The sequence below is a fragment of the Cygnus olor genome, chromosome 14, assembly GCF_009769625.2.
Source record: "Cygnus olor isolate bCygOlo1 chromosome 14, bCygOlo1.pri.v2, whole genome shotgun sequence".
NCBI lineage: Eukaryota > Metazoa > Chordata > Aves > Anseriformes > Anatidae > Cygnus > Cygnus olor.
Window position 1 is genome coordinate 13,892,778 of NC_049182.1, and position 27,731 is coordinate 13,920,508.

Genomic DNA, 27,731 nt, shown 5'->3' on the forward strand with positions numbered 1-27,731 from the left:
AAGATGCTTCAAGCCAGAGATGCCATTAAACACCATTAAGTATGATTTTCTCTTACTCTCAGATGAATCTCTGAGTATTTCCTTTTTCCAAAGAAAAGGTCAATGTAAAGAAGGCTGACATTCATATGAATACATTCATACAACAACTATTGTATTTCATTCTTGCCATAGTTTTTTTTTTGTGTGTGTGTGTGTAAATAGTGATAAAACAATGAAATGCAATGAAAAAAAAAAGAAGCAGATAATCACTAGACAGGAGGCAGGCAGTACTAAAAGTTTCCCTGGTGTAGGTAGTATTTCTTAAAGCAAGTTTTATTTGGCTTGTGTGCAGAGCTCTGTCTTCATAAACTTTTAATCTCAGAGCTGTCAAACTTCCTTTCACCTGGAGTTTTACAGTAAATAGAAAAAAAACAATGACAAAGATGCTCTTCTGTAGAAAAGTGAGCTTAGAGAATGTAGTTCAAGGTGAAAATCTTGTGGTGTCATTTTAGTAACTAATCGAAATTGATTCAAGGGAAGCTTTCCTGGATCGCTTCTGAATCTCTAAAGCCAAAGACTTGAGAAAATAATGAAGTACTGCAAACCCAGGATCTCCCGGAGAGTCCTGAGTGGCCTCTGCAGTACGGGGAGAAAGGAGAGGACAGAGGAAGTGGCGCAGCACTGGAGGCATGGCTGTGTGGTGCTTGTCGCACATGCAAGACGTTTGCGTCGCGTTCAGCGCAGAATAGTTCCTTAGGCAAATCAGTTCATTACAATGTGGTTTTGTTTGTTTGTTTTTCTTCTTCTCATACTTTGCACATGAATGTGATGTAAGGAAGTGGTGAAACATCTGGCTTGGTCTTCCAACCTTCTCTGCAGCTGGATTCCCCAGACTGTCTACATGGGCTTGCTGTGCTGCTCCCAAACTCATTGTTGGTTCTCAGGCACCCCAAGTTGCCACCCCTTTAGCCTTCATTAGCACTCATTACAAATCAGTAATTTTGAGTCTCTCTCCTGTTCGTGTGATGTCTAGTCTTTGCATTTTAAATGTTTGTTTTGAATGAGTAGGTGAGGGGAAAATAATTGTGAATGCTAAGCAGCAATAGGCAGAAATAATCAGTGGTGTGGTATCTGTGCCAGGACACTGGGCTTGATCCTTCTGCCAGTATTCATAGAGAAATGGCAGAAACCATTTTGAAAAATGGCTTGTCTGCTTATTTTAATTTCTAAGACTCAGAATTTAGATTTTTACTCAGGAGAACATTCAGTGATACTGCTTTTGCAGCATCTTTCATTTTTGCCAGCTGCCATAGAGTGGGTGGTAAAAAATGATGCCTGTGAGGTTACTGAAATAGGGACCAACCTTTTGACTTCTTTGAATGGTGACCAGGAAACTTCTGATGCATAACACAAGGAGACACCACCAGTTCACAGAAGAGAGAGGATCATGTGATGTGCAGAATTAGTCTATTGAGGGAATGTGGTCCTTCTTTTCTGCTCATTAAATGTCTACAAGTATCTTTTGATTTCCATAAAGTATTTGGCAGACATGTCCTTGAATTAATCCAGGTGGATTATTCACGAATATCTTTGCTATGTTGTTTTATGGTGATTGGCCAAGTCAATCACAAAATGTCCTTTATCTTGGGTAGAAGAATATACTCCTACTTGTATGATTAATTCTGTGTATGCAATTTACAATCCATATTTGGTGAATACTCCTATGTATGATTTTAAGTAAGCTTTTTACAAGTAGTTTTGCCAGTGAAACTCACCTTAATGTTGTCAAAAAACAAATGCAAAAAGGTGCATCATTTTTTGTGGTTACATACTTAAGTGTTATTAGCCCAACGGTACTTCATCCTTCATTCTGGGCAGTGAACAGTGTTCAGGTATTTAGTTTTCATCATTTTCTTTAGTATTTCATTCAATTCTAGACAAAACATGGAAAAGATCTAGTTTGTTCACAAGTCCTGTAGGCACTCCAGTATTGCTGCTAAGCTTGTACAGAGTTCATACGCCATCACAGTGTGAGATAGCAGCATTAGATAAATGGACTGGTAGACTGGTAAGGAGCTCGTGTTTGGAGCGGAAGAGGCAGGCAGGCAGGACTCCCATCTCAGTAGATATTCCAGGGAAGGTCAGGAAGGAAGAGGGATTTTTATTTCTTCAGTACTACGTGGATATTACTGAAAATGCACTTGGCACTGTTGCATGCTGGAGGAGAGCCTTGGAGTCTTCTGGGGGCCTGTGAAAAATACAATCAGTGCTATCGTACTGGTTCTGCCTGGTCCCAAGAGTGTAAAATGTGCAGATTGGGGAATATTTGCTCATTTTATTCATATATACTTTTATATATGTATGTTTAATTTCTGTCTTGAATAAGTGAGCATGTCTGGTGGATAGAGAAGAGGTATAAAGGGTGGTAAGGAGAAGAGCAGACTTGGTTGTGGGAAACATGGGATAACTGCCCCAAATTTTTGGAGTAGGCAGAAACACTGATAGTCAGCATATGAACAGTTTTGAAAAATCCATTCCAAGTTATTCCGGGTCTAGGTGATGGCCAAAGATCGTACAGCTAAGAAAAGGTGGCAGGGAGGGACAAAGAGCAAGAGGATGTAGGGTAAGCACTCCTGCTATCAGATCTCTTGCCTAGATGAGTAGTGTGTTATCTGCGGTCTATGGGATGTGCTAAAGGCAAACTAGAGATTGTGGGCTAGATAAAATGTATACAGAGCGATTGTTTGTTAGGACATATGATTTATGAAGTCTTTAAAATGTTGCAGTAAAAAAGACCACTTACGCTAAGAAATAAAAACTTGGGCAACCCTCAGAGAGGAGGAAGGAGAAAGCCCAGGAATGGCAGCGAGAGTCAAGTGTAGTATGAGAAGAGGAAAGAAAAGAGGAGCTGTGTTGAGCAGAGGGTACAAGGAGTTGCTCAGAAAGGCTCTGGTGGGGAAGTGGGGGTCAATGAGGAGAAGGGATGGGCAGGGGAAGAGGTCTGACGATTAAACCTCGAGGTACAACTGAACGGCCAAGTTCAGGATGTGAAGAGAAGCTGAGTCTACCCTTGGCTCCTGTAACTGAGTGGTGTCTAAAATATCGCAAGTGATAGCTGGCAAAGAAGTTCAGTGTAGTCGTTTGGTGTTATTTAGTTAAACTCTGCTTTTGTAGGAGTATTTTCAAGGTTTCAACCAAGAATGTAATCTTTGCACTTGCTAGTATAAACTCTCCTTGTTTTTCACCCTAAGCAAATTCAGTATTTCAAATACTTGGTCGAGCTGCCTTGGTAATGCTAGAACAGCCGTGCTTCCTGAGTTTCTCTGAAAACACTGAACAAGGAGGAGGTTGGGGATCTGAGGCAGGAGCTGTGCTGTTCCCGGCTAAGCTGGACTTAGGGGTGAGAGCCCAAGGGCTGGATATCAGCCCGTGCCCATCGGTCGGGGACCAAGTGCCAGAGACGCCACAGTTTCAGATATCCCAAATTGTTTGAGGATAGGGCTTGAATCTCTGACAGCTTTGGGAAGTTTGGCGGCAGGTGACTTCTGGGAAAGGTGCTGATTGATGCATGAAGTGAGGCCACAGATCTCACCTTGTGATCTAGCCAAAGATCCTTTGCCTCTTCCCATTTCCCACATCCCTCTTTGTATTGCTCTCCTTCTGCTGAAAGCAAGCTGCTACGGCACACTCCAGCGCTTCCTCCAGAGCCGGCACTAAATGCACCACCCTTGTGCCAGGCCAGACGTGCAGTAAGAGCTGCCAGTCCTCACCAGTTCCGCCGCTTCCCAGAGGCCTCCTCCACCAGCAGACCTGAGCGAGCAGATTAAAGGCAGAAGGGAGCCGGGTCGCTCAGGTGGGACGCCTGCCCGCCGCCTTCCCGGGAGCACAGCCCGTGCCTAATGCAGTAATAATGAAGTACGTGATTCCCAGGGAGATCAAACTCGCTTTGAATGCCAGGAAAGGACCCCGCTATGCATTTTAACACAGGAGGACTGGAGCCTCAGCTATTTACTCTTTCTAAAAAAAGATTTTGACAAGTGAGTGGCAGATTTCAAATCTCCTTCTCGGGAATAAATCGAGGCAACTGTTTCTTAGCATGCCATATTTCCATTTAATAAAATGTGCATGATCCGCAGCAGCCCTGAAGATGGGCCAGCAGCGGGGAGCCCCTAGCTCCCATCTGGGAGGGACGTGTACGCCTGAGGGATGGGGCACTGCCTTTGCTGGGATCCCCAGAGGCTCCGTGGGCCCAGGCCTGCAGGACGGTTCACAGGCGCGAGGGATGGGCCGGGTCTGCTTGGAAGTTCAAGCTCACTGAACTGAGACCTCGGAGAACAATTCCTCCGGCTGCCACTGCCTTCCTGAGCAGCCCTCTGAAGCTCTCCGTCCTCAGAAACCCCCCACCCTCTCCCCTGCCTCCCTCTCTTAATACGTTCACAAATTTTCCTGACAAAAGAGCAATTACAACCTTATGGAGACAACTTACAAAGAGAGTGGGGATGACCCCAAAGAGAGGTTTGCGCTACTCAACACATGGCCAGTCACCAACAAAGCCAGCCCCGCTCACATTTGATCACAGAAGAGCCTCCCAGACTGGCACGCTTGACCAAAAACTGGCTGGGTGACTCATTCGTCTGGCGGCTCTGTGATTCATGAACCTCCAGGAGGAAGGGAGGAGGGAAGTGAATGCTTTTCAGATCTGAAGTTAAATGCGAGAGAAACACATTCCCCCAAAAGCAGACACTCGACTGTGTCCAATTGGTGTGTGAATACCAGGACAAAGCCAGGGCGGGAGCCCTGGTGTGCCACACGGCACGGCTCCGAAGGCGGGCTGCGCTGCAGGTGGCACTTTCCCAAACGCATGGTTCAGAAGGTCTTGAGTATATAAACTGAAATGGTGCTTTACATCGTAGCCCTGTGTGCTCCGTCTGTTCCAGCTTTGCAGCTTCCCCAGTGACTTCCCAGTTTGGATCTGACTCTGAGGGGCTTGACCTGATATGGGGGTCAAAAACCTCAACTGACTTAGACTTAAAATTTAAGCTTCCAATCAGTGCTGTAATTTTGGCCTATCTATGAAGCAGGCGTGTCAAGGGCAAGCACCCCATCCTCAGAGAGGTGCCTGCACACGAGGCAGGATGAGTCCTCCACCAGAGGAACCTCTCTCCGCGTGCTTTGGAAGGACCCCAACCAGCCACCTCCCTCCCAGGTGACCGGGGACACCAGGCCTGCGCGGCCAGGAGCAGCCTTGTCCTCGGTGCGGCCTCGGAAGCTCAGGGTCTGCATTGAGCTCGCTGAAATGGCTGTGCTCGTGAGGCTGTAGCAGGGGATTATGTTACTTGCTGCCTCAGACATATGGGTCAAAACGCTAAATTATTTAGCAGCCATTGCCAGATGGATTTTCAAACAATTAAGAAGCGCTAAAAATAGGCAGCTCTCTCTGTCTCTTGAATTTTGCCAGAAAGCGGCTGTTTGCTGTTTGCTCGCCAGCAATTTATGCTGAGGGAGCAGCAGAGGCCTCGTGCTCGCCGCAGTCATTGGGGGCTTCAGCCACGGCTGGGCCCCTGACTGAATGTAGGCTGCAGTGCATCGGGATAAAAGTGCCCTAGGTAGGTGGGTGTTCACGCACAGGAAAGAGTTTAAACTGCTCGGTATTACTTTTCGCATCACTGGTATTGCTGTTGTAATTCTGGGTGAGAGGTGTGCTTCACACTGCTTCATTCGGTGGTTGGGTTTCACTGCCCCCCATCCATGTTGGGATGATGAGGGCAGGAGCCATTAAAGCTCCGCTGTCAAAGGGGTTTGGGGGGCTTAAATCTGTGTGAGTACCAAAATACCTTTAAACTCAGGTTTTAGCTCTTCATTTCTGTGCTATGGTAGATGGAGACACCAAGAGGGGTGTGGAAACCCGCTGTTCGCTTCAACCAGTCATATATGTAGTAAGGCATTTTGGGATGTGTAGTTTGACGCCTCCTGAAGCTCCCAGCTCCATGTCGTCAAGGCAAGAGCATCCTCTGGCCACACGTCAGGGCTCCACAGTCGGTCTGGCTCAAGGGTGAGACTTTGGCCTCTGAGTCTTTATTTTTGTGGCACAGAATGTGCTTTGCCCAGAGTCAAAGGGAGCATTTCTTTTTTGAGTTGCAGTCACCATAAAAGCAGGTACTTTGCATTGAGCCCCAGGTTTGTGAGCCTCCGCTGCCAGCTTAGCTCTGATGCTCCACTTGGTGCAACCTGCAGCATGCAGCAGACCCTGGGGAATAGTGCAGATGATGGAGCACATTTAACTGAGTTTCTGTTTCTAAAAAATGTTACACTAGGCAAAGGAGTTGGACCTGAATGAAAGTGGTGGATCTAATTTTAGACAGTACCTATGAATGAAACTTGAAACGAGCTGTTCAGGAAATACCTTCCTCTGCGCCAGTGCCAGGGAGAGTATGTGATTTAATGCTAAATTAGCCAGTGCCTATGAACAGGTTACTGCAAGAATATTTTTCCCTACTTCCAACTAAATTATTTAAAAAGAGCAACATCATAATTTCTGCATGTATACCCATGTCCTTTTGCAAAAGCTGCAGCTCTTCTACCTCTGGGGATCGCGTGCCTCCTCTGCCCTAGTGCCATCTGTCACCCCTTGATGCCTGTTTGTCACTGTGGCCCCACACTGAAGAGCTCTTTGCTTCGATCTGCTGTCTGGGGATGGCCAAAAGTGAATGGCAAACACCAGAGGACTTAGAGCAAATTGAAAGCGTATCCCAGGGCTCTTGCCCAGATGAGCAGCCACGTTGGCTTGCAAGAGGCCAGATCTCTTTCAAATATGCTCCATTATATATTGACCAAACATTTCTCTTTTCTTAAGAAAGCCAGAAGGGAGTACTGCCCCTTGAGATTCCAAGCAGGTGTCCTGTCCCTGTCTCTCAGGCCTTTTATCACACAGCTTTTCATGCCCTTAATTTGGGACCCTGGAGACCTAAGGGTTTAGCTGCGAAATAAATCAGCAAACTAGCTCCGTACCTTCCTGCACAGTCTTTGCAGCCAAGCACCAAGTTATAGGCACCTTCCTGCACACGTGGGCTAGGCACAGCAAACACAGCACTTGACCAGAGAATAATTTACAGTTATAACAAGCCAGTGACTCCTATCTATCCCCTAACAAGATTTTTGGCCCTTAGCGATGGAAGCTGTAGTTAGTAAAAGTGCAGATACATTTTGTGATGCTTATTTTCCTTTATCCAGATAATCTGGGTCTTGGGTCAAATCCATCATTAACTAACCAAACCTCCCTCAACCCTGTATTTTATGAAGTTTCAGTATGGAAAGGCTTTAATGAGTTCCTGTTCGTGATGAAATTTCCTATGTTGGATGCAGCCCTGAACCTCACACTAGTGCTGGCCTAGCATGGGATGGTGCTGTTTGACCTGGCCACCTGGAGCTGCACCGTGTGGCTACCAGCTTGTCACAGTGCCTTCCAGTACAGATTCTCCAGGGAGTACAGGAAGATACATTACCTAAGGTGGGTAAATCACAAGGTAGCCTGAAGATAGAGCAGCTTGTAAAGGAGCAGTGTAGCTACTGTGCCTGGGGGTTTATCTGTGGCCACCAAGCCCAGCTCCTCTTGGCAGGAAGGAGAGGCCAGAGAAGGCACCAGGGAACTATGTGACACAGTTTGTGCTGCTGCTCAGCTATAAGCTTGGCTGCTCACCACTTGTCTGCATCGTGCATATGTACAAGCTGCAACTGCAGCGTATTTGTGTAGCCCATAAAAATCACTGCAGCAAACACAGCAGTGATTCATTCACTTTACAGCCTTTATTCTCCAATCAAACAGTGAAATCAGTTAACCACTAAATGAGTTTCAGGCCTTCAGAATCCTGCTGGAGGATTCTCCCTTTTATTTAATTTAATTTAAATTTTATTTAAATTCTCCCTTTTATTTAATGAAGAGAATGCAGAGCATCTCTGAATGGCCACATTGTCCTCTGTGGAAGCCACCTGAGCAATCTAGTTGAACTAATGCTTGTAGGATTGCTTGATTCCCAAGGTCTCCAGGTAGGGAAAGGCATGTAGAACTTCAGGCTGGCCTCTGAGAGGTTATCAGTTGCCTCATTCTGTTGTTTCACAACAGAATGGAGCATGGAAGTTGCAGGAAGAGTCAAAACCTGTTGTTCGTTGAATGCTATGATCAGTCTCTGCACAGGCAGCTCCTTGGCTTTTGCAAAACTCCTGGAATGAATGATTGCAGCTCTTCCTGCACTGGATACTCTCACCTTGCCTGCCCTGGGATGCTCGCTCCTGGGTTTTGATACCTGGAAGCATTCCTGTTAGCCAACGTCACCTTGGCTTGCCTGCGTTAGAGCATGCTGTGCCTTTTTACTTTTCCAGCGTCCTTTTGGCTTTGAGTCTCATCCCTCAGCCATGATCCATTTCATATGTCAGCAAATCTTCATAGCAAAGCTGTAATGCTGTCTGATTACAGTACAGCGAGAGAGAGCAGGTACATTGCTGGTACTTAGGTAGTAAATGCCTGCCTATCCTATATTCACCCTGAATTTATTGCTCTGAGACTTTTTTGAACATACATATGGAAAGCTGCATTGCCAAAACAATTCAGGCCCACTTAAAAAGACGATGGGATTCTTAGAAATATCCAGAAAGACTTTTCCCTCAATTTGCAATGAATATACAGTGACCTGAAGTACTGACTGAGTAGGAAGGAGTGAACCTGCCCAGCTAAATCAGAGACCTTTGACCTTGAGTCTGTGTCAACTGCACAAAATGAGCTCAGGCAGTTTGTGAGGCTGTGAAATACAGAGATACTTGCACAAAACCTTGATCATATTGAAGGCCCAGGAGTTTATCGATTAATGTCAGTGGAGTGAAAATTTCACTTGGGATTTGCTCGTGACTACTGGATACCTATAAAATACACAAGTGCCACAAGCTGTCACTTCTCCATCCCTTCCCTAATAAAATTCTGGGAAATAACACCTTTTAACAACCAGCAAACCTGCCTTAATAAGACAAAAGTCTTGTTGATAGAAGTCCAACTTTCCACTGGCAGCACTTCTGGTTAATACTGGAAATTCTAAATATCTGATTAAACATTTCTGGAATTTCTGGGAATACGTTGAGATGCTGCACGGGCAAGATCTTCACAAAGTTTTCAGAAAAAATAGCTTCTGTTGGGGCTTAAAGCAGCCCCTCCAAATAATCAATTTCCCTAATTTCCTCTTGTTGTTCCTTACATTCCCTGAGCTAGCTCCTTAAATGACTTAAGTTCTCCTTTGCAAAATGCATAGACACAAATAAACCACATATATGAGAAAGGAATGTTCCTCTGTCCCACAAAACAAATTAAATACATTGGTCCAAAATCACCCCTGGGGTAGCTCCTGTGAATTCAGATGAAATGCATGAATTGAGTTTATTAAAGGAGCATTTCTGATAGGGATTGGAAATAGCAGCCGAATGAGGTTTTGCAATAGTAAAATGGTTGTTTATTAGTGATGAGTGAATCACAAAACGTCTGGCATGTGTGTTGATCTTAGAAAAAGAACTGAAAAAGTTTGAAACCCGATCAGGTCTCTCTGAATCTGTATGTCAGCAAAACTGCCTGGAAGTAAGTCCAAGTCAGGATTCTCATTCAGACATACTTAAATGTTCAGATTTATAAGGCTGGATATATTCATATCTCAGCAAGTGCTAAGAAATTAGGGATGGTGAATTAAACTGGTGAAGAAACAAGAACAAACTTGTTCCTAAATTTGATGTGATTGTGATCTTTTGGAGATATTCACACAAATCCCAGAACCATGCCAAAGCTGCAGAAAGGAATATAAAAGCCAGGGAAACAAAATTAGTTCCCGATTCAGACTTAATAAATAAACAATGCAGGTTGTTTCCAAACTTTTGTTTTGTTTTCTTTTTAAGCACTTTGTCAAACCACAAGTAGCTTTTCAAATGTCTCTCTATAGAAATAAGCTTTGGAGTTGGAGTAGCATGATATTATTTAGACCTTGCAAGAACATTTTTGGGATGGATATTTGCAGCATGTGCTGGGCACAGTCTTTCTCCTGAGGAGCACGAAGCCAAAGATCTTCCTGGTACAGTCTTTGACCAGACAGCACTCTCACAGCTCTGACCTTGTAATTTCAGCTTCTCAATTGACCTCAACATCGGAGGACCTGCAGATACATCTCAGGAAATGTGGGTGTAAGCTGCCGAGGGTTCAGCTGTTTTGTCAGAAGGCATCTAAGTGTCCCTGTACGTACATGATCCAAGAGACAATCTCCATGATCGAATGTGCTCCATGCTGTGGAAATGATTTCGAACCATTGCCAGGGATGTTAGTTTTATTTTCACCTTTGTAGACCACTGCTCATTGGGGACACCTGAAAGAAAAAGGTGAAAAAGATTTACAAAAGTTGTTTTATGTCTCTGATTGCAGTGGCTCATTAAAGCTATGAAATACTGAAATGCTCCTTCACCCTCACTCAGTATTTTCTCAGGCAGACAGCCAGGTGGTCACTGTGGTCCTTGCAGAAGCCTTCTGTTGGGAAGAAGCTCATCCAGCCTGTCAAGGGGAGCAGGAGGGAGCGAGAAACCCGTGCCAGGTGGGTGCTGTGCGCTGCATGTACGCAGAGCTGGGGTGGCTCCCGGGTCAAGTCCTCGCTGAGGAACCAGAGGGTTTGGGATATGCTTGATGCTTTGAGGTTGTGGCCCTTACTCCTTGGCAGCTGTAGGAGGGGCTGAGAGTTGGGCAGGTGTGACAGAAGACAGCGCAGCAGCTGTAATGCACTCCTATGAGGGCAGAGTTTGAGGGGCGCCCTAGGCTCTCAGAAGCCCTGCTCCAACTTCAGGCCTTTCCTCTAAACTACATTAAGGAGTATGTTTCTGAAGATTGCAGGGACTTGGATGCTTTCGAGAAGCCATAACCTTAAGGAAGAACATCTAAATTACAAGTTCCAGTCCCATTTCAGTGCAGAGGGCTGCACTTCCTGTCCTAACAGTTGGCATCCCGGAGTGCGGACCGCTAGATTCTCAGAGATCCTTCGGGATTCTCAGAGATCCTGCTATAGTCTTAGCCAGGAGCTGGCATAATGAACCCCACACATTGTTATTTCCTTGTTTTCAGATAAAATGGGGCTTATCAGTTTGTAGCTTTGGATGGACTGCGAGTGTCAGGAAATGGGGAGGTGGAGGCTGAGGCCTGACTCCCACCCTTGCAGCCCAGGGCAGCCTTCTTTCTCCTCCTTGGGACATCTTTAGCAATCTCTGTTGTCATGGCCAGGATCTTACCTAAGAGACATCTACATTTCTGGAGGTAAGCAAGGATGGCTAGTAATCTTCTGGAATATGTGTTGAAATGCATTAACTGAGAAATACTGATCTTCTGAATCACAGCAATATGCTGGGGGAGATTTTGAGTCCAAGTGGTGCCTCAGGAAGAAAAGTGCATATCAAAGAAACATGTCTCCTGAAACAGTGATTTCCAGCAGTGGGAAGAGGAGGGCAAAGTCTTGTACTGAACCATGGCCAGGAGAGCTGTATGAGCACCCTGGTGGGTTTTTCAGTGGATGAAACAGAGAGAAATTCAAGCTTAACAAGGGACTATATAGCTAAGCAGAGCTTTCTTTTTTTGCGTGTATCTTTCTCCAGAACCAGGCATTAAGTTTAAATACTTGCATTGTAGGAAATAAATCTGTTCTTTTCTGTCTTCATTTAGCGTGGCCCTAGGGGAAATGAAGTTCCAAGCCGTTGCACTGCCAGCCTGTGAAGCCGGAGCAGCACATCCCTCCTGGTGTGCCCTCCCCAGGACCCAAAGCCTAAGGCACTCAGGGGAGCAGAAAGGGGCTTCTCTGCAGAGCTGCGTGACTCAGTTTGCAGGCTGGAGACTTTTCGTGACGAGCATTAGTCAGAGCGTTCCTGGCATGTGGCAGGAGCCTGAACCCCGCGGGTCTCCGGCGAGTCCAGCGCCTCGCGCCATCCCTTCTTGAGGTGGCTGCCGCTTGGTGGTGTGCAAAACGATCCCGCTGCAGAGGTTGCAGAGCAGCGCTCAGCTGCAGGGCAGGAGCTGGGGTCTGCTGGACTGAAAAGTCCTCCACAAACCTCCCTCACGAGTCTCAGTTAGAGAAACTATTCATAGCTCCTTTCGGGATCTACAGAGTTGCATTAGCAGGAGGACAACAGAAAGCACAAATTTATCAAAATTAAATGGAAGTCGAGAGAACATACTGTCTAAGGCAGCGAGGCGGTTCAGACAGCTCTGCAGCAGCCTAAACACATGACAGACTCAAGCAGCTCCCACTGCTGCCAACACAACTGCTCGCGGGGTCTGCCAAGAAGCCAGATGCTGCTGCTGGAAAAAATATCTTCCAGAGTTTGGCATCAGGATCCTGTGATTACCATCCAAATGGGAGGAGATGGAGTGGTAGAATGTGAGTTTAGTATTTAGCACCCCAGAACTGTGCAGCAGCCTTTGAAGGCAGAGGAAAAAAGTTCAAGCAAAATATTTTTGCTAAAAATATGTTCGGAGAAATGAACTTTTTTTTTTTTTTAAATAGCAGAAAACCAAACTATTATTAAAACAACGCAAAATATTTTATGTCCATATCAATTAAATGAGTAAAACCAAAGAGGATTGTGGATTCTTTACTTGAGTAAATTTTGTTGAGGAATAGTTTTATAAAGGTCAAAGCATGAGCTCTTTGTCTCTCATGTTGTTGCTAATGGAAAGTTCCACTGCAGATAGCATCACAGCAACTCCCCTACCCAAGACAAATAGAGATGGGTCTGAGCATTCTTGCATAAGTTCGGAAAAGGTTGAATTTGGATTCAAAGTTTGCAGCTCACCCTCCTCTCCTTCACCAACAAAGGCCACATCCGTAAATCCAAACTGACCCACGGTTTGGGGCAAAGTTGGAGCTGAGCCTGGTTCCAGTCTGTGCAGTTTCAACCCATCTTTGAAGGTCCAGCAGTCGAGGGATGGGCTTAACTTAAAGAAGTTTGAGACTTCTCCTGAACCTCCTCCTCCTCCTTTCTAACTACCATGGCTGATTCTTTGATAATCTTGGAATAGAAGAGGATTTGGAGCCCCGTTTGTTAGGTGAGGTCTCTCAGCAGTGTGCCTGCCCTGCTGAGCCTCCCCAGTGGACGCGGTGGTTATGAGTGCTCAACACACAGAAGAAAGCAGGCCAAGCAAAGTCTGCTCCCCTGGCTGGCTCTGCTCGCCTCTTGTGTCCATTCTTACTTCTCTATATGTGTGCTGGTTCTACTCCATGACTGGGAATCCTATTATTACAGTAATAGTAGTAATAATAATAATAACAACCCAACTGGGAACTCAGAAACCTACATCTGGAAAGTTAAGATGTAAAGACTGTTCTGTTTTACTTGTACTTTTGGTTGCTTATTTTTACGACAGATCTGCTTTTCAACAAATGTTATCTCCTTGCCTGTTATGACATATTGGAGAAGAGTGAACAAAGCCATTAAGTCATCATCTCCCATCTTTCTGGGCATGTCAGATCATTTTGGAGGGGAGATGGGCAGGGAAGCAGAGAGCATCCATTCCCTCACTTGTGAACTCCCAAGGGATTCTGCAGGTCATTGCCTTTTCTTTTGGGGAGGTTTGTAAAAGGGAAGAGGACACAGTGACAAAGTGTGGGTATCTCAGAGTACTCACATGTGGTTGATGTTTCCGTCCTCAGCAGATTCTGTTCTGAAATTGCTGTTTCAGGAAGCTATTGACATGGGAGAAGGGGAAACTCGGCCAGGCTGGGAGCCTTGATGAGAATACACTCTGGGAGCCTGACTTGCGTGAGATGCTGAAGATCGCTGGTTTTAAAACACTCGAGAGCACAGGTGGCATCTTGTCTCTACGGACTGACCTCCCACTTGTTGGCGTGCACTGGGGTTTGGGTGTTGTCCTGCTCCTGGCCGTGCTGGCTGTCCGGAGCAACACAGCACAGTGTGTTGGACATGCCTTTTTACTTGGTGCCAGAAGGAAATAGTGTCTGTTCCAGCTGATAGATAGGATTCTTTTTCCTGACATACAGCATTGCAAGCTATAATTTATTACCTGTCTCTGCATTATCACTTTTCTAGATTTCCCTTCCATTCAACTGCGTGTGTTCGGAGGCACGTGTGCCCTCCCAAGCTCAGGCTCAGGTTTCTGGCTCTAACTACCACCTTCCATAAATGTTATTTCAATACCATCAGTAGTAGCTCTGTTTCCCCTGTTTCTGAATCTATTCTGCATTTAAATAATTTGTTCTTCAGGTCATCTTTAAGTCCTTGATGATGATGTTATTCAGTTGATGAGGTTAACAAAGACTCCTGCAACTCCCTATATTATGAGACCTCTCCTCAATCGTTAATTTTGATCTGGGGTTCAGGTAAAAGGCTGCATAATGCTACTGTGGCGTCCAATTTGTATACCAGCCACTGGAAATGTAATTTGGTTCTTTTTCACAAGGAAGGCTTATACTGTTAAGAAACATTACGTAAGTGGCCAGGTTTTCTAATACTTCAAATAGGTTTTCAGTTGAACTTTAGGAAAGAGAAGATGGGGGAGTGAGCCTTCGCAGAGATTAACTGGCCACCTGCCTCTCTAAGGAGCGCCCTCCATGGCGACTGCTGTAGGATGCTGAGCTTTCTATGCCTTTTCCAGCCGTGCAGGACATCTGGATACCGTATGTCAGACTTTCTGTTGGTGCCTGCAGGTGCTGAAGAATCTTAGCTGTAAATGTGCTTGTCTGCAGACTCTTGCATTAAGGGGCAAGATGTCTCTTGAAATAACTTTTGAAATTAAGATTCTGTATGATTTGGGGAGTTTTAAGTGTTAGTGTATTCTTGCCACTTGAAAGAAGTGACATAGCCAAACTCTTTACTGGTCAGAGTTTTGACATCAGTCCATCGCTGGTGAGTGTGCTAGAGACTTAGGTTTGGGCTGTCTTTGCACAACTTTATCCGTTATCTTCTAGCAGAGACTGTGAATCTGTGGACATGGCTTAGTCACCATGAGATTAACTTCGGTGTTAACCGTCAGCATCTCAGCTACTCCTCAATATTTGCCCATGCATGCTTTTACCCTGGAGTAAAAGTACATCAGCTTTTGTTCTTGGAGTAACAGACAGCTATAAAGATCTGTAAATTCCATTTACACAATGGTATAAATTGTGTTTATCTCACTGAAACTCCTCTGTATGTCCACACCCCTTGCAAGATTGCATACGTTGGATGGATCCACCAGACTGTACAGGGGACATGAAGAGAAAAGCTTTGTATGATTCATGATACAGGACTTCTGTGCTCAGAGTTTTCTGATTTAACCTCCTCCCATCAGTTTACTTGGAGCCACTCTGCAACTAGCCTATTGCACAATGAGCCAAGCCAGCACTAGTTTCAAAACATACCTGAGATCTTGGATGCTTTGAATCAAGAACCACAGATTTAAATCATGTATCTCACCTTCAGACAATGTGCAGCAAGTCAAAGTTTGTACTTCTGAATAGAAAGGTAATATAAGACATGTCTGAAAAAATGTGCAAAAAATCAAAGGAGTTACAGCTAAGCCTAGACACTCCCTTTGCAAGCTGAGAAAAATGCCTTTTCTGGGGAACACTGCTAAGAAATTGGATGTCTGCCTGTCTCGTTTGTTTAGGGGGTGGCTAGTCACCTCGAGTGCCTGACTTCATGCAGCTTTCTCTGTCTTCTCTAAGGCTGGTTCAGAATTGGTGCCCTCCTTAAGGCAGTGCTAGCCCTTGAAAACTTCTGTGGTCTCATTTGTAACTCTTAAATAGTTAATTCATAGAATTAGTTTTTAAATTTTTTTTAATTTAATAGTTAACTCTTAAATAGTTAATTCATAGAAGAACATAACCCACTGCAACATGTTGCTACCATATTTTATTATATATTATATTGTAGACAAGAACTGATTTCAGGAACTGTTGGTTACCTCCTTGTGTTAGTATTTTGGCATTTGACTGTTCAGAGAACTATCTGAAGCTCACCTTCCTTGGATGATGTATTTCCTACATTTGCCTTAAGAAAATACCCCTATTTTATCTGTATCTGGAACTGACTTAGGTGGCTTTCTGAATATCATGCAGAGATATAATTTGCTTGGGCTGTGAAACTTAAGCCTTTAAAGTACACATGCTGAGCACTTAAGGAAGTTTTAGTGTCCTCTTTTCCTGGGAAGCAGGACTCTACTTATTAGGTGCAAGTCACCTAGACTCAAAAGCCACTGGTCATTCCCTCAGGTCATCAGCTTCACTCAGGCAGCTCCAATTACCTTAGCAGAATAGTATCACTCATAACAACCTAAGTAAATCAGGAAGTCACTGAACAAGGGAAGTAATTACAGCTTCTTTCAGTACTGAAAAAGCAACCTGTTCTTTTACGACCCATCAAAACCATGTGTTTGCCTTTAGTGGTTAAAATAAAGGGTGTGCAATTTGGGAATAATCCAGCTATGAAGTTTCCTTAGTAATTGGCAAGTCCTGAAAGGTTTTCACTTCTGCAATTTAAAGGCGGTGAGCATGAGATTAATTTAATTTTCTTTTAGATTAGCCTTTAAGGGACACTACAAAACCAAAGAATGACATTTTCAAATGGCAAACCCACATTTCACCCATTTGACATAAAGATTATTTTGTTAACTACCTTTAAATTTCATTTATGATGTGATTTAGTTGTGCTATAAACCAGAATGTCTTTCCTTGTAACTGTATCAAACATCCAGAATTCGAAAAATATTTGCCACTTTTGTAAAAAGGTCTGACATGTTACTCAATCCTAATGGTAGTATTATCAGTTTACGCAACTCACTTTTGTTTTTCCGTCTTCATTTCAACACACCCATTCATTTGATTCAGATTCAGCTGATTCTAGGTGAAAAAAATGACTTGTTTGCAATAAATCTACATGCATTTTCATGAGCCAGTTTTCAAATGCTTGAGGTACAGGCACGTGCCATTGTTTTAATGGAGGGAGCTTTGGTAAATCTGAGCAGGAACCTTCTCTTCTTTTTTCTCGGAAATAAGAAAGGCTGATCCCACGTGGTACTTCGGGCTGTGCTTACACTGATCATATGAGTAATCTGGCTGAAATCAATGGGATGACTCGAAATGCTTAAAATGATGTGCATCCCTGCCCCAGGGCCAAGATGCAGGGCGCTTAATGCCGGGGGAACGGTTTTTGCTAAATTGCAGTTTGTTCACTCTATTTTCTAGACGATGTTTTAAAAGGAAGAATAACAAGCCCAACAGAATACTGCTCCAGACTTTTGGTAGGGAGAATGCATAAAGGTCACATCTGAATTTTAGTTTAAAAATTCAGTGGTTAGATCGTCACGTTGCATTGCTCTACATTTATCCAATACTTCTGTGTCAAATTTTCAATGTCATGTTAAGTAATTTACACAACAGAGGTGGCCTGTTGTTCTGTTACTGAACTCTCGATAAATCTCTGCCTGTTTCCCAGGTGTGGTTATCGCTTGTGAAGCAGATGGAGCATCTCCGGTAGACTGGGAACAAGCCCTGAGCCACGGAGACACAATACTATGGGGAGGCACTTGGTGTTCCTGCGAGTGAAATACAACCTGAGAGCCTCTGTGCTTAGCAATCTGTTAGGGCTAGTGCAGCCTTCCCAACAAATAATCCTTCCATTTCTGATAGGCCAGAACCTTCCTTCTGCTGGAGAATTTGCACTAAGTTATGTATTTTTGTTTGCCACTAAAATATGTAGAGTTTTGTCTTCTAAACTCGCCGCAAAGAAAGGTCTTTCTGATCTAAGAGCGAGGGCAGCATCAGCTCAGAGCAGCCATACTGTCTGCTAATGAGAATTTAAGGAGAAAAGGAAAACGTTAGCACCCCTGACTGCTGAGCAGTTTCCGAAGGCTCTGCAATCCTCTGCTCCCCACAGGCTGTCGGGGTATTCCCAGATCTGCTGCGTGTTCACTGATTCATCCTCTCCCTTCCTGAGACACCCAAATGCTTCCAAAGGGAGGCAAGAAACCAGGTCAGCAGAGTGGAAGTAACCAAGGGAAAAAACACGTATTCTTGTACTGGGAGAAAAGGGGAAAAGAAAACAGAGAAAAGTGGGAGTAAAAAATCAAAACAAACAACAAAATAATCAAATGAAAACATCCATGGCGTGTATTTCAAAACCAACATCTGACAGCTGTATTACCTTCAGCGTGTAACATCCCAGCATCTTCAATGATAAAGCAAAGCTAATGATATGGGCTCTGAAAATCCCACATCCTAGCTATTTCGGGTTTACTCACCAGAGCTACTAGAATATCACTGTGGTTTGCGTATGCTTCTCTTACTGGGAGAACAGTCTCATTTTGAGACACAAGCTAAGATGCTGGGAAAAAGATGTCAAAATACTGAAAGCAATGGGGTGTCCTACCTTTTGTGGACTTGTCCCTCAGGAGCTTGGAAGGAGGCCACCACCCCAGACCTGTGTCCCCAGGCTGGTGCCCAGGACTTTCAAAGGAGTATCTGGAGTTCTCCGTAGACCAGCTGGACCAGCAAAAACCTACTGAAGCAGGTAAGGGAGAATTTCCTTTTGTTTCCACCTTTTAGCTCATAGCTTTGACCCTTTCCCTGTTCGTTACTGGATTTTGTTTCTCAGCATAGGTGTACAAGCTCAAGACAGCCCAGCACCACGAGCATTTATCCGCTCCTTCCGGATGGTTTCACCGCCTGCACCAAGTACCCAGGAGTGCAGCTAGCAGCTGCCATGGCTGCCAGCATCCTGGCAGACTCGGGTGATCCCAGCCACAGCCAACAAACTGCACATAGATTGATTTCACTCTCATTTTTGCAGCTCAGGCCAACGGGGAATGTAAACCGCACTGACCAAGCAAAGTTGGGGAAGTTGCCAGCAAATGCAGAAAAAAGGAAAGGAAGGAAGATGTGGAAAGCACGAGGTAAGAAAATGAATGCTGTTTTTTAATACCTAACATTTTCATTTGGGTCAAGCTTCGCAAAACTGTCAAACATCTATGGAAGTGACCTCCCCTTTTGTATGGAGTAGGACCTCGGATCAGTCCTTCAGTGTCTGGGTGGGGATTAGCTCAATGAGCTGTTTGGCAGTGGCACCAGTGGGTACAAACCTTAAAACCCAGCCATCAGTGCCATTTGGGGGGGTTGGTTCAACCCACTGTAGGTTGTGGTGCCAGTGAGGAAGTGGTGATTCACATCTAGATTCAGGTGGGGAAGGAAAATGAGAACCTCCAAAGTGCATTTCCCCCACATTTTAAGAGTGTAGAGACCCAAGGGCTGGTTTTGACTCTATGAAGGTAAGCTTAGTCCTCTAGAGGGCATGGTTACACTGATTATATATTTAATAATTAACTAGTATTACCTTGGCTATCTGTTCACTTTTACCAGTGTAAATCAGGAATAAAGCACTGATAGCAGTAGAGTTTCACCATCATTAAACCTTGTTGTAAAGTTTTCCACATACTCGCTCTTCTTGAGGAGGTTGATTGTGTATGGGCCAGAAGGGTTGGGTTTGGTCATTGGAGGAGCTTTCCAAGAGGCAGCTGTAATTCTTTCCTTGCTACCAAAATCCATTGTGAAAACCAGTGGATCTATTTTTCATGTGTTTTTGTGCTCCTGTGTTGGTTAATCCCTTCACAGCAGCCTGAGCTGGGTCTTCTGAATACTAGCATTAATATTGGGTTTCCAGCGTTGGAGTCCATCCTTATCGGAATATATGGCAGCTGCAGACACTAGATGGCAATTGTTCAGATTTGGGGAATCTGGCTGCTGCACTCCCTCAGCCAAATTTCAAAGTTTACAGAACTGTGCAGATGTAAATATGGCCGCCATCTGTTCTGCTGTATGCGTTTCCCTGACGTGCGCACAGAGCAGAGGTTGGAATCGGGGAGCTCATCGTCCCAAGGAAGGTGCTGCACTACCTGATCCAAAAATCCACCCCCGCCACTGAGGCAGCACAAAGTGTGCAAGGCCCTTTTAATCTGGAAGTCACGTCTTTGTAGAGTTTAGGCAAGGCTTGCTTGTCTGTAATGCAAACACCTGCATTTTATTCAGTTTTACAATATTTAAATCCCCTTATAAAATAAACGGCTACTTGCTGGAACGTTACCCATGCTGCATGTCCAAGATCTGATGAATTTAAAAGCTATTTTCTAAGATGCTTTGGAGAAAGAGAAGGACTGGAAACTGCCATCAGCTAATGTTACAAATAGAGATGTATCAGACTATTTTTTGTGGCTCCCTTCGGCTTCTGAATACATTCCACATGCACAACACACTAAGATTTCTTTCTTGGGTCATTCATGGTGCCAAACCAATACCTAGGAACCGCGAAGTGTGTTAATCTGCACTAGTATGTTACCATCATTGAGCTGTGCCACACAGCACCCCTTTTCTTCTTTTCTTTAGTTAAACCTCGAAGTCATCCTTAGCCATTGCATCCCCCTTGTGCTGGGCCCTGGCGGTTATAGCCTGACATTTTCTCAATTAGCTCAAAAAAAAATAATCTCTGTTGCTTTTTTTTGATCTCTTTCTAATGACGGGGAAGGTGATGTTCTTAACTGGTTTAAAAGATACCTGCTGGTCTGTGGGTGAACCAGATGTTCCCTGGGCTGAATCTGTGCTTCCCTGTTCAACACAGAGCTTCCTGGGGACAATATGATTTGTTGCCTTCCACAGATTTGTTGTTAGTGGGTTTGCAGGAAGAATACAGCCCAGAAGAGAGTCTACTCCCAGAGATTCGATGCTGACCTGGTGATCTGATCTTTCTCTGAAAATGGATTTGGATGTTCTAAGTGATATCCTGGGTCTCTCTTTTACTGCCAAGAAGTCATACACTCTGGGCCAGGTTTGTGAGACAACTGAAATAGCAATTGCTCCTGAAAAGCTCAGGCTGGGTTTTAAGCACAGGAAAACACCTCTTCATAGTTTAGGTTCATGCATCCAGTGAAACCTTCATTCTCCATTTTCAGATCAGAGCCAGGAAAAACTCTCCCTCAAAACAGGGGAAAAAAAAAAAAAAAGTAATTTTCTTTTCTGCCTTTTATCTTCATTTTTGGCTAATATTTGCATTTAATAGCAACATGGATTTCCTAAGAGAACTAACTTAGTTAATTTAACTCTTCCATTGGTTTCTTTGTGCCCAGCCTCTTTGTCTCTCCATCTCCACCTGCTGTGTCTGATCTTACTGAAGAAGTTTTGGGAGCAAGTGTATACTGTGTTTATGTCAGCAGGTCCCTGGCCTTAGTGTCTACCTTGACTCTGTTACAGTGCTACTGCTGTTACCAGTAATAAATAACAACAACAGGAACCAGTTATGCAAAGCAAATCCTGAAGCTGCAGTTACATGGCCAGAGGCACTCACATTAGCTCTTTTGCAGCTAATCCAGATACCTCTGTGTTATGCTGTAGTCTGCGGTGCAGACATCCCTTGACACCGCTGTGGGCTGGATGTACTTCCCTGAGTTTTTGCAGCATACAGGAAAATGCAGCATGTAGGCCATTGGAGAGGAAGGAGGGGGTTGGAACGGGGTCGTGTTGGCTTCAGCGCTGGACGTGCTGTCTCAGATCATCGTTACGGCAACCATTTCATTCTAATTCATCCATATCAGCCATTTTTAGGTCTTTTCAGCATTTCACTCTTGCCATCAGGCTGAAGAAGGCTTTGGCCACGCTTCATTATGCTTGGCCGCTGTCAGCAGAGGAGTGAGTGACACTGTTATCCAAGTCTATCTCTCCACCACAGTGCAGACAGCCAAGCGCTGTTGGCCCCAATGGATATTGCTCAGCAGATCTTTGTCAGGCTTGTTCAAAGAAGATATGTTACCGTTGACCTAACAGCTAAAAGTTCATGCCTCTGACTCTGGGATACTTCTTGTCTTGGTGTCATTAGTTCATTGAAATAATTGGTTATTGTAAGATTATCACATTAAGATGGATTTTTGTTTGTTTAAGAAGAATGGCATTGTTCTTAGTGTCGGATGCTTGGTAGGTAGTTTATTCTCTTGCTCCCTATTCCAGTGTGGGTTCGGGTTCACGAAAATCAGAGAATATAAGCCTTGAACAGAGCCAACTGCTATACAAACCTCCCCAAGCCTTTGCCAATTTAAGTCATTGCTGGCTAATACAGCTCAGGCTTCTTTTAAGTGAAAGGTGCCAATCACGCAGAATTATGCAGTGGTTTTGAACAAAGCCAACTCACCTGTTTGCTGGAGACTTGAATCAGACCACCAAACGCATTCGCACTTACGCCTAGAAATGAGCCAAACCCACAGAGTCCAGATCCAAACCTGGCTTGAGGCTTTCAAGGTCTGATCCGGATGGACTCTATGGCTTCTTCACATAAAACACCGTGAGGAGATCAAAGAGTAACTTCAAATTAGACCTCTGAGGCATGACGGCACATCCAGTCCTGGTTCAGAGCCACCATGGAATATGACCTAACCAACTTCTCATCCTCTGGACAAACGAATTTACAGGTTTTGTTCTGATTTGATCTATTTTTGATGACTTCTGGGGTTTTACTTTCCACTTCCTCAGTTCCCAGCTCCATGCAAGATCCTAGATCAATTCAAGCATTGCACATCAGAACTGATGTTGGCCCACCCTAATTTCACAATGGTTTCTTTACACGTCGAGCAGCATGCATTTTGGATCTGACATCCAAAGTAGCTGTTTCTCTTCATATTTGTTGACTGATTTCAGGGGGACTGGCTGTGCTGGGAATACAAGGGAAAAGGTTAAATTTCATCAAGCATTTTTTTAAAGAGAGCTTAAAAACTAGCGTTTGCTGTGGGGGCTGATAAGCAGGCCAGTGCATCTTATTTGCACCCTCTGAATGTCAGGTTCAAACCTAACACAATGAACAAAACCCATCATTCCAAGCCAGAAACACTACACACTGGGCAGCCTAATACATTAAATTATTTTGTGGGACATCCTGGGAGCCGAGATCCTGTCTTCTTTGTAGAAATGCTCTAAGAGATCATAGCGCTTTTCACAAAGGGCTTTGTCTTTGAGTCTGCAGTCCTAATGTTTCTGGGATCCAAAGCACTGGCAACCAGACACCCAGCATAGCGCAGGAGGGTGGTAGCCATCCTGTAAAAATGTAATTTCCGAAGCAGTGTGACTTCATCAAGCCAAGCAGCTCTGCAGAAGGGTGCGTGCGGAGGTTCCCTGTGAAGGCAGGTCAGGGATGTGGCTATAGGACTGTGGAATCTTAGCACTTCTGAGTTGAAATTCTTATTACTATGTTTTCAAATTTCCTTTCAAGTGCCTAATTACCAACAGCCAAACCAAACTAGTTCGAAGCCCTAACTCTCTGTCCATCCACAGCCTGACAGCATTGCCAAGCGATATTCTGTTACACTACTTAGTACAAATTATTTTCTATCCCTTCAATGTATTTCTAGTTTTAAAGAATACGTTTTCTTTAGATTCTCCTTTGCTTTTCAATCCTTCAGAGTTTACCTCTGTGGAGTCCCTTGCCATCTGAGATCAAGGGCTAATTTTTTCAGGTCAGTTTGTGGGAATTTAGGTAAATAAGTGGGTATTCCCATAAATCATGTATTTTCAGAGGTCAGTGAAAGTGCATGTATCTCCATTGCCTCTGGAGAGATTTTTTAGCCTTAGCTTCTTGATAAATCAATTAAACTTCCTTTTGCTGACAAAAGCGAGAATAGCGCTGTTCACCAGCTCCTGGCACGCACATTTTGCACGGGACTTTGAGAATGTGGCCACCTTAATCCCATTCCCCAGAGTCCGTCCTGAGTACCTTGGCTTGACCAAATTCCCTCTTCCTTGAGTGGCAGCTTGAGCCGTGGAAGGAAAGCAGTGGGGAACACCACGCAGGAGGAAAGTTTGCAGGCATGGGGCACGCTCCCTGCTGCACAGGAGGCTCGGTCCCAGCAGAAAACCTTCTCTGCCTCCTGGCTTCCCCAGGACATGGGCAGGCAGATGTGTGCCGCGTCCTCCTGCCATACCACGTGCAGGCAGGAACCGCGCCCCGCTTAGAAACACAACCGACTTTCATGGGAGGAGAAGCTATTTTTGCATGAAGTGGAAAGGACCCGAGTGCAGAATGAGGACAGGGTGCGTGAAGCAAGGCATGCTGCCTCCAAAATGGGGAAAAAAAATACAGATGTAGAAACAGGTGTTCAGGATATGTCTTTCCCACCTTACATCCCTGTCCAAGCTAATCCACATTTGAGGACACAAAATACTGTAAGCATTCCTCCTTCTCCCAATACAACTGCATTCATTCTTCCATCCCACAGCTTTCAGCACCAGGCGTATTCTGTCCACACAGAGCATAGCTTGCATACCTCCTCGACCACAAACACACATCCTACTCATAGTCTTCCATGCTTGCGAGCACACAGCAAGTAGAGAATATTATACTTCACTTAGGTGTTGGCCACTGCCCCAAGGTGTGTGTGTGTTAAGCAGGAGATCCTCCTCGTCACTGCTGGTTCTCCTCGGCCACACCAGTCCAGGCTGTACTGAATTGCTTCGTCTTTTACGAAACAAAGTAATCTGTGAAATAAAGTGAGAAACTGTGATTAGACACCTGTTGCATAAAATTTTGTTACATAAAAATGATTTTCACCTTCAGGTGGGAAAAAAGCTGTGAGATCGCACACAGACCTAACCCACAGGTGGGTGTACTCACTGAATTAAGGGCTTCTCCTGGACAAAAGGCGAGTTGCGGTGTTTGCTGTGAGCCATCTAGTTATGCTTGATGAAGCTGTGAGTACATTAGTGCCTCTGCACCTTACAGGGGAGGATCTGTGTCTTTCTCTGCCCGAAACTGTGGCCTGATCAGAGTGTTTGGCATGAAAATACTGTACAATTCAAATTAACATTAGTGAGGCATGACTGTGATTTTTTCTTTCTTTTTTTTTCTCTGTTCCTGGGTGATAGACACTCAGCTTTGCATTACAGCATTAATAAGTGTGGTTAATTCTTCGTGCTCTCAAGATATTGGAAAGTAGGTATAAGTAGGATGTGCCAGGTAAGGAATTGTAGCATGCACAGCACTGAGAGAGGTAGAAGGCTGCCTAGAGCCCTAGGGCATCCCTTTCTTATCATGGTATCATTAGTATCTGTACTAAAGTCTCCAGGAAGAGGCTGTGAGATGGAAAGCTGGAAAACACCTCTGTAATACCTGCACTGCAGGCGGTGTTGCCTCTGACCTTCAAAATATCAGGCTCTTCTTGTTTAAGCGCTCCTAGCTGCGGCACTAGTAGGATTTGGCTGCATTTATGGCTACAGCATACCCCAGAAAAGCCATTTTGGGGCACAGGCCCAGTGGGAATGCTCTCTGCAGGCTGTGCCACAACTTTTTGCTTGTATGGGGGACAAAAAATATACTGTCAGTCCTCTCCTGCTCCTGCCTAATTCAGCAAGTGAGGAGAAAGGCCAACATTTCACCTGTTCCCCCAGGATGTGATCCCTCTCTGCCCATACAGGCCCTGGGGAGCCTTTCTTTACGTCACGCCTGAGGATCTGCGTGGGTGTTGGGTTATTTCAAGTAACATTACTGATGTAACAATTAGATGAAACAGGAGGAAAAAATTGGAATAAATTTGGTTTCTGTGGAAAAGCTGCTCATGTATTTGGCCCTGTCTGGAAGTGGCTGGCAGTGGCAGAAAGGCTGTGAGCTTTGGGCTTCAGCAGACTTTTAATTCTCATTGACTGATAGTTCGAGGGACACACTGAAGCAGTTCACATGTCCTCCAGACCTCTTTGCCCGTTCTTTTGGCATCTAGCACAGCTGCTTAGGGGTCTGAAGCTGTGCTGGAAATGTGCAGCCAGTGAGTCTCACCAGTAATTTTACCATTTCACCCTGCAGATCTGACCTCTTTTAAGAGTGATTTGATGTTTCTTCAAGCAACACCCCGTCCCTATGAAGAAATGCCAACAGAGGAGAAGTTTCAAGCTTGCTATTTTTATTTAAACTGTTGGAACAGTATGGACATAATGTAAGTAACTGGACCAGCCAACAGGGTGTCTGTCAGTCAGTGACTCAGTCTTCAGATCAGACAGATGCAAGCCCATATAAATAGGTTCAGCCCAAAAGTCATGATAATAAATAATTTATTTTTGTACATTTCAAAACACCAGATACAGTAAAGTGAGTGTTTTCTTTGGAAGCAGACGTTACTGGTCGGCTGTATTTGCTTCCCACACCAGCAATAACATGTTCTGAATGAGCGCAGGGAGACTCCAACCACCATTCTGCTTGAGCTTACTTGATGCTTGGTTGAAGGCTGCTAAGTCTTACGAAATCACTCTGAGATAAATTAATGAACTGTTTTGAAGCACGTGGCATCGTCGGGTTTGCACTCTATCACTACGAACACTAGAGAGGGAAAGTCAGCCAGGTGGATGTCCAAAGAAATCTGATTTTAAGATGTGTTTTTTTTCTCATCATATATGTTGTCATAGAGCTGAGTCAGACACAGTAGATGAAATATCTCCCAGGACATTTAAAGATGATTTTAGGTAATGGGAACTGCCATGTATTTCTGGGAAAAGACAGACGTGGCAAAACAAGCCTCTTTTCCACTCAGATAAGATGTGGAAACATGGAAACTTGACAGGGAATGCTCTTACAGATGCTGTCCTTCATCCAGACTCCTTTCTTTTTGATCAAGGTGCCACTCTTCTGTTAAGAGTGATGAGAGAGCCTAACCAGGCATCTCTCTAAAATATTTCTGCCTGGAGTTTAAAAGATGCTTTGAGATCTTTTTTGTGTTACCAGAGGATACATCGAGGTCCCTGAACAGGTCTCTTTTATTAAAGGAGACGTCTTACCAGGACTGCTCTGGGCAAAGCTGTGGTGCAAGCTGGCTCTTCGCTGGGACTCTGCTTCCTAACCCAGCAAGCAGGGTGCAGGTTGCAGGCTTCAGGATGTGGGACAGCCTCGAGGAATGTGTCAGAAGGACAGCAAAGACAAGACTCTTGTCCTTGGTCATCTTGTCAAGCAGGACTGTGCAGGATGGGAACTGTGCCTTGATGAAGTCGGGGTGTTCAAGATGAGGACGCCAGCAGCTTGCTCCAGGGGGTCTGCGGGAGCTCTGAGAGCAGTCAGTTATGCTACAGGGCCAAGCGGGCTGAAAAGAGCCTATACCTACAAATTCATGAGGTACGTGTGAATGAAACAGATGATCTGTGATGTATTAGGCTTTATATCATATGGTCGTGGAGTAGTTGAGAACCCTTTTGGTCTGACTCAGTCATTTTAATATCTTACCTGCTCATAGTCTCACTGTCTGTGTGCTACATAAGATTCTATATAGGAGCAAAAATATATGCACAGAAATGCAGATAAGGTTTCCAGATGTTTCAAATGCTTTATGGAAGTTGTATTCGAAACAGAATGTATTAGTAAACTGGATATGACCTGGTTAGGAGAAAGGAAAAATAAAACATGCAGCATCATGCAGAGCATATTCCAAGACAGGTGGTCTCTCCGTCCGTCAAACAAACTCTTACCCATGCACCTATCTTTGACAATGAATAATATGAGCTATCGTGCAAAACTGTAGCCCAGATCTCTATTTAATGTGGGCATTTAGGAGGGCTTACAAATATATTTATTTATTTTTAATATCCTCTAGCTGTTCACTTACTGTTTTTATGTGATCAAGGAGAAAATGCAAACTGCTTTTCTCACCCAACTCCGAGTGTAACTTGGCAGATGTCTGCAGCATCTTTGGATGCAAACCTGGGGTA

The 27,731-nt window shown here is 44.5% G+C and overlaps 2 long non-coding RNA genes across 3 annotated transcripts in view; both read left to right on the top strand.

The window, feature by feature from the left end:
* Positions 1-27,731, top strand: part of LOC121077873 — a 251,161-nt gene that overhangs the window by 202,005 nt on the left and 21,425 nt on the right. Inside the window, exons 5-7 of the long non-coding RNA XR_005824342.1 lie at positions 17,464-18,537; positions 18,817-18,919; positions 25,846-25,975. This is a non-coding gene — a long non-coding RNA (uncharacterized LOC121077873). The remainder of the gene's footprint in view (positions 1-17,463; positions 18,538-18,816; positions 18,920-25,845; positions 25,976-27,731) is intronic.
* On the top strand, positions 279-11,833 carry LOC121077874. 2 transcript variants are annotated; one of them, XR_005824343.1, is made up of 4 exons: positions 279-7,486; positions 10,129-10,586; positions 11,108-11,296; positions 11,699-11,833. It is a non-coding gene; the product is annotated as an uncharacterized LOC121077874 (long non-coding RNA). The 2 variants fall into 2 exon arrangements; XR_005824344.1 differs by having other exon boundaries at positions 10,421-10,586.